The 7,219-nt window shown below is 39.0% G+C and overlaps 2 long non-coding RNA genes across 2 annotated transcripts; both read right to left on the bottom strand.

Moving 5' to 3' along the window:
• Positions 1-2,448: 2,448 nt before the first annotated feature.
• LOC122003954 lies at positions 2,449-3,278 on the bottom strand. The gene is made up of 3 exons (XR_006118172.1): positions 3,193-3,278; positions 2,537-2,652; positions 2,449-2,471 (listed from the first exon to the last, which is right to left on the bottom strand). It is a non-coding gene; the product is annotated as an uncharacterized LOC122003954 (long non-coding RNA).
• A 366-nt stretch (positions 3,279-3,644) lies between these two features.
• LOC122003953 lies at positions 3,645-4,122 on the bottom strand. Its single transcript, XR_006118171.1, has 3 exons — positions 4,062-4,122; positions 3,857-3,973; positions 3,645-3,734 (listed from the first exon to the last, which is right to left on the bottom strand). It is a non-coding gene; the product is annotated as an uncharacterized LOC122003953 (long non-coding RNA).
• Positions 4,123-7,219: the final 3,097 nt, after the last annotated feature.

Here is a 7,219-nt window from a genome sequence, read left to right as displayed (position 1 = left end):
TAACTAGTATGATGCGGAAAGGAAAAATACTAGTTATACCTTTTAGAAAAACCTCTTGATCTTCTATCGTATTCCTCTTCTAACCTCGGACGTTGTGTGGGCAACGATCTTCCGAGATGAGAACCACCAAGCACCTTCTTCTTCCTTGCAAGTTTCGGCCATCAAAACATCTTCTAGGATGAAGAGGTTCGGCCACCACCACCATGCTCCAAGGGATGCTAGAAACAAAGCTTTCTTTCTCTCCTTCTTCTTCTTCTTCTCTAAATTTGATCCGGCCACCATATGAGTCTCCACAAGAAAGATGAGGTTCGGCCATCAAAGAGAAGAAAGGAGGAGAGGATGGCCGGCCACACCAAGGAAGAAAAAGAGAGAAGAAAAATAATAGAGTTGTTCACCATGAAGGCACCTCTACCCTCTCTTTTATAATCCTTGGCCTTGGCAAATAAGGAAATTTAAATAAAAATTTCCTTAATTCTTTTGCCATTGATAAGGAAAATTTATTTAATTAAAAACAATTTTATCTCATCAACAATGTGGCCGGCCACTTTAAACCAAGCAAAGAAAATTTAATTCAATCAAGAATTAAAACTTTCCTAATTTGTTTCCGGAAATTTTATAAAAAATTTCTCTAATAATTTTTCCCTTCATGATGATTAATAAAAAGGAAATTTTATAAATTAAAATATTTCTTTTAAACATGTGGATAAAAAAAAAGTTATCTTTAAAAATTAAAATCTCTTCCAATCTACAAATAAGGAAAGATATCTAATCTTTTCTTAATCTTTGTAGAAGCTTTATAAAAGAGATATTTAATTTTTAAACTCTCTTTTAAATCATGAACATGATTAAAATGAAAGTTTTTACCAAAATTAAAATCAACCTTTTAATCTACAAATAAGGAAAGAGATTTAACTCTTCTCTTAATCTTTTGTAGAATCTTATAAAAAGAAATATTAAAATTTTTAAACTCTCTATTAAATCATGTTATCCACATAAGAAAAATTTTTAAAAAATAAAATTCCTTTTAATTTTAATAGGGCCGGCCACCTAAGCTTGAGTTCAAGCTAGGGCCGGCCACATGAATTCACCCATGAACCAAAACATGGCCTGCCCTAGCTTGGTCTCCAAGCTAGCTTGGCCGGTCCCCTATAGGATGAGTAAGAAGGTGGGTATAGGTGGGTATAGTACTCTATAATCAAGAGGCTACGATAGGGACCGAGAGGAGGAATTGGTTTTGGTCTCCCGATAAAATTAAGCATCCCGTGTTCGCCCCGAACACACAACTTAATTTTATCAATAATAATTCATTCCACTAGAGAATTATTATTGAACTACCGCACCAATCCCAAATTACATTTTTGGGCTCCTTCTTATTATGAGTGTGTTAATCTCCCTGTGTTTAAGATAACAAATGCCCACTGATTAAGTAAGTTACTGACAACTCACTTAATTAATATCTAGCTCCAAGAGTAGTACCACTCAACTTCATCGTCATGTCGGACTAAGTCCACCTGCAGGGTTTAACATGACAATCCTTATGAGCTCCTCTTGGGGACATTCTCAACCTAGATCACTAGGACACAGTTTCCTTCTATAATCAACAACACACACTATAAGTGATATCATTTCCTAACTTATCGGGCTTATTGATTCAACGAACTAAATCTCACCCATTGATAAATTAAAGAAATAAATATCAAATATATGTGCTTGTTATTATATTAGGATTAAGAGCACACACTTCCATAATAACTGAGGTCTTTGTTTCTTTATAAAGTCAGTATAAAAGAAACGACCTCTAATGGTCCTACTCAATACACTCTAAGTGTACTAGTGTAATTATATAGTTAAGATAAACTAATACCTAATTACACTACGACCTTCCAATGGTTTGTTCCTTTCCATTATGGCCGTGAGCTACTGTTTATAATTTATAAGGTACTGATAACATGATCCTCTGTGTGTGACACCACACACCATGTTATCTACAATATAAATTAATTGAACAACTACATTTATCATAAATGTAAACATTTGACCAATGTGATTCTTATTTCTAGATAAATGTTTATACCAAAAGCTAGGCTTTTAGTATACACTCTAACACAGTTTGCATAAAAACCACAAAGCAGTATACTGAGCAACTACCTTTTTCATCAGTATTTAAGTCGCATGCACCCTTTCTGAACATTGCTTTAAGTTTCTGTATGCGTTCAACATTTGAAGAATTTTTTTCAATCAATATATAAGAATTGGCAACCACTGTTATAGCCTTGCATATAGCAAAATGAATAAAGCTCAATGGAGTGAATAGCTTCATGTAGCTGAAACCAAAAAATTGGGACAAGCATAGCTTAATGGAGATGATGTAAGAATTGGCAACAAGTTAATTCCAATAAACTGACCAGTCTTGCCCCAACATGATCACGAATGAAAGTTGCATCGATGCATCGCTCTTCCTCTATAGCTCTCTGTGGCAACAAGAGTGCTTAGAATATAAATTAAATACAATAAGTGTATAAGACAAGTTTCATACATTCATAATAGTCAATGCTGCTCCAACAATATCCTTTTTGTAGCACCAGTTATGGCCAACTTCAGCTTTGCAGCTTCTCCATAATCCTCTCTTAAAATAGCCTCATTCAATTGTGACTGAAATAAGGCCATCACATAGCATGAAACTATCAGCAAAACTAAAGCCACAGTAGTATGAACAAAATTGTACACTAGAACATAATAAACTTGACTCTAACAAGAGGAAATCAAGTTTGGTATATTTAGTTAAGCTTCAACTTCTAATTTAGTGGTGTTGTTTGTGCTACTCTATTTGGGCATAACAAGCCAGAGTGACCATGGTCCAAAACTTTGAACAAGACTGATTTTACCAGCTAGTTGATGGCATATACCATGTGAATCATTTTCATATAACCTTTACAAACCTATAATAAGATCTGAACTAACATTGGCATAAACCAAATTGTGCTAACTATACCAATTTTATGGATCAGTATAACTGTTAGAACCAGCTGATATCATTTCAACTCATCACAAGTGAAAATATTCGTGACCTATACCATATGTTGCTTTCGTTTTTAAAAATCGTTGTTTTAAAAATGCACATGAATACTCATTTTCATTAGATTAGGAGTCTCCAATACGGAAGCTGAAAAATGCACATATGAAAATATTCACCCTTGTTTTATCTCGTATAACAAACAGTAGAGTAGTCTTACGAGGACAAAACCGTCTCAGCATCACCTGTCATGAGGTAAACGAAAGTAACTAAGCAAAACTCAAATTAAAAGTATATGTAAAAAAGTTATTGTAAGACTCAATTTGTTCAGGGGAATATGGTTTGGTTGAAGCAGCAATTCGCCAGCTCCTACTCTGCAAGCAAGTACGTGCTAAATTCAAGAGTAAAGCCAACAAGTAGAAAATTAATGGGTAATTATGAAGAATATTTTACCATTTTTTACTAGCTATTAGCTAGGCCACAATCACTACAGCTGTTCTAGTTATGGAACTTGTTGGCTGATGCCTTCATGTATTCGTCAGTTAAATTTATATCAGAGTTCATAAATTTGAACCATAATGATGAAAAAGATGCACTTAAGGAGGAGACTTAATTTTTTTGAGACTTACTCAATTGGGGATTTGAAAACAAAGAAGCATGCACCAATTGCCAAGTAGCACAGCAAGGGAACAAGCCCCTTTAAGTAATGTGAAGTTCCATCCTGTAAAAGTACCATTAGTTGAGTCTTGCAGGAAGAATTTTGGTTGAATCCTAGCATTTCAAAATAACTGAAAAACAACAATAGAAGTTAGTGTAACTAACAAGCATACCCCAATGAGTTACCTGTAACGTGAATGCTATTACTAATATTGCCATGATCAATGAGCCAGTTTCTAACAGATTAAGATCAAGATCCATCTTGATTCCCGTTATCCAAGCCACCATAACACATAATGGAACCTTAAAAGGGCAAATTAGTACATTGTAAGCTATTCTTTAACATATACACAACATTTCATTTCAAAGCTACATCAAATTAAATCCTTACAACAAACATGGAGATCTGGGTTGCTGAACCAAGGGAAACACCAAGAGTAATATCCTGTGTGAGTTCAACAAGAAAAAATAATTATCACCATGAGAACAATCGTGTTTGACATTTGTTTTCCTTTATTCTTTGATTTGGGTGGATAAGCTAATTCATACGAGCAATGCAAATGTAAGTAATAGAAATGCATTTAGCAGCATCACAAATATGGAAACAATTTGATATGAAATATTATGTTTTAAGAAATTTATACTGACATATTTGCCTTGTGTTGCTCAGCAAGTTATGCACCTTCATGCATCAATATCAGAAACAGTATGATCTCACACATAATGCCCAAATGTTCTTGTGAGTCCAGCTATGTGTATCTATTATGAGAAAATATACAAAGACCAAGTCATTTAGGCTACGTTTGGTTGGGTGTAATGTAATCTAGCTTGTAATGTAATCAAATTTGTAATGTAATGTAATGTAATCTTGATTACATTACTACGTTTGGTAATGTAATGTATGTAATCTTTGATTACAAAGGTGATTACATTCTTTTGTTTGGTGTCCATTATTTTTTATAAGGAATGTAATTCATATTATTATAAAATGACAAAAATATCCTGTGACCTCTATCGACGGTCGTCATACCTCTGCCAGAGTTTGCGGCAGCCATCAGCAACTAGCTGCCGTCGCCATCGTCGGTCGCCGCAGCAGGCCACCGTCTTCGCCAATCGGCGGCGATGGCGACGGCAGGCGGGCGATGGCGACGGCAGGCGGGCGATGACCAGCTGGCAACGGTGGCGGAGGCGGACGGCGATCGGCGGCCGACGATCGACGGCCGGCAATTGGCAGAGGCGGGCGGCCAGTGGCGGCAGGCGACTGGCGGCGACCGGCGGCGGCCGGCGGCGACCGGCGGCGGCCGGCGGCGACCGGCGGCGGCCGGCGGCGACCGGCGGCGGCCGGCGGCGACCGGCGGCGGCCGGCGGCGACCGGCGGCGGCCGGCGGCGACCGGCGGCGACCGGCGGCGACCGGCGGCCGGCGACCGGCCGGCGACGAAGGTCGGCGACCGATGGCGGGCGGCGGTCGACAACAGACTAGGGGTATATTCGGCATTTAAACTTTGGTGAAACAATGACCTCGTAATGTAATCGGATTACATAGCATTTGCTTTGTAATCCAGATTACAAATCTTCACTACATTTTGTAATCCAGATTACATTACATTACAAGTTTTAAATCAAACCAAACAAAATAATCGACTTTGTAATGTAATCTGGATTACATTACAAGGTAGATTACAGACTACCAAACGCAGCCTTAAAGTTTAGTGTTCCAAAAGAAATAAACACGTCGAGTTAGTATAATTTAACCGTTAGCAAGCTCATGATAACATGCACATCAACAACAAAAGAGTCATGAATTAGAATTGCGTACAGATTACTAAAACAATTTTATAAGATAAATTGGCTACATATTGTGATTGCTAACATAAAATGCAGATCATTTGTCTGTAAGTGTTGAAGTACCAATCACAACGCAAGCAGCAGGCAATAAGATCCATCGAACCACCAAACACAAGACGGTTAAGTGGTTACCCATAAATTGGTTTGATACTCCATGGAGAATGAGCAACAGAAACTAGAAACTGTGATGAAGACGGGGATAACTTCAGTATGTCTTTCATCTGGTAAGAAATTGCAGTCCACACAAAGGATCTGAAACCCTGCCAAAGTATATAAAAATGACGATCGAAATTACATCTTTTATAGAGAAATAAGATCAATGAAAACTACCAAAAAGGCAGGTACAAGAATGAATCGACAAAGAAGCCCTACTCTACAAGGTCGGAAATAAGAGCCAAAGGAAGGGAACCTGAGTGAAGTAGACCAAAGTGACGAGCCAAAGGAAGAAAGCTCCGAAGGAGGCCCGCATCCGCGTCGCCCAGGAAATCCACATCTCGATCTGCCGTACGGTGCTCAACTAACGCAGCCCTGAAAACTGGGGGGCGAACAAATCAAGAATGCACTCGACGGCGAGATGACCGGGAAGATTTGCTCCGGAGATTTGGTTTTCCCCTTGGGGATTGGCTTCGGTTCGTCCCCCTCACCCAAACTCCTCCACAATGATGACGAGTTCATGTTCGGAGATCTCAACGACAACATCCTCATCAAGAAGCAGGTAAGATGAAACCCTAATGAGTAAGCAGAGGAAAGAGGTGAAGGGAGACATTAACCTGATGACACTTCCACCGGACAAAAGAGAGAGCATCGACCATGCCCTAGACGCAGTCAAGCTAGCAAACAAGGTTCGGCGAGTTCTCGTCATTGGCGCATGTTTCGGTGAACAAACTCATCACCTTCCTCCACCTCCTCTCCACTTAAAAATTTGTGGAGAGGGGTTCGCCGGAGAGGGGTTGAATGAAGATGCTTAGGTTTTCGGTAGCAGGAGCGTGAAGAGATCGTATGGAGAGAGGGAAATAAAAATGGATAAGAGGGGTTCAGGAAGGCTAAGGCGGAAAACACGGCGCCAAAAAATTTTTCACAGAGAGGGAAAAACACCGAAAGAATAAAGTAAAAGACAACGGTTTACAAAACTGTTGTCGTATCGCCTAAAAAAGTGCTTAAAGACAACGGTTTTAGATAACCGTTGTTAAATGTGTTGTTGATTTAAAAATATATTGCTCAACGACAACGGTTTTCACAAAACCGTTGTCTTTTGTATTTTATGGGAGCTCAAAGACAACGGTTTTATCTAAAACCGTTGTCTTTTACCAAATTTACAACAGTTTCTTCTAAAACCGTTGTCTTTGTGGTGTTGTCGTTTAACATTTTTGTTGTAGTGCAGGGGGAAAACCCTAGGGGGTGGTAACCCTAGGTTATAGGGGGTGGTAACCCTATACGAAAAGTCTTGGCGGGTCATGAGCTTCAGGCAAAAGTCCTAGGGGGGGTAACCCTAGGTGAAAAGTGTAGGATCGTTAGATTCGATAGAGGGGGGGGGTGAATATCGATTCGAAAACTTAGAGTATAAACGCAGCGGAAAAGTAAAATAGACACAGATGTTTTTTACTTCGTTCGGAGCCTATGACGACTCCTACTCGAAGGCCCGTGGTCCTTGACCACTTTCGTTGGGCAATCACTAACAAGTCGAAATATGATTACAGAATAAG

This window comes from Zingiber officinale, chromosome 7B, assembly GCF_018446385.1.
Source record: "Zingiber officinale cultivar Zhangliang chromosome 7B, Zo_v1.1, whole genome shotgun sequence".
NCBI classification, from domain to species: Eukaryota; Viridiplantae; Streptophyta; class Magnoliopsida; order Zingiberales; family Zingiberaceae; genus Zingiber; species Zingiber officinale.
This window is presented reverse-complemented; position numbering and strand designations above follow the sequence as displayed.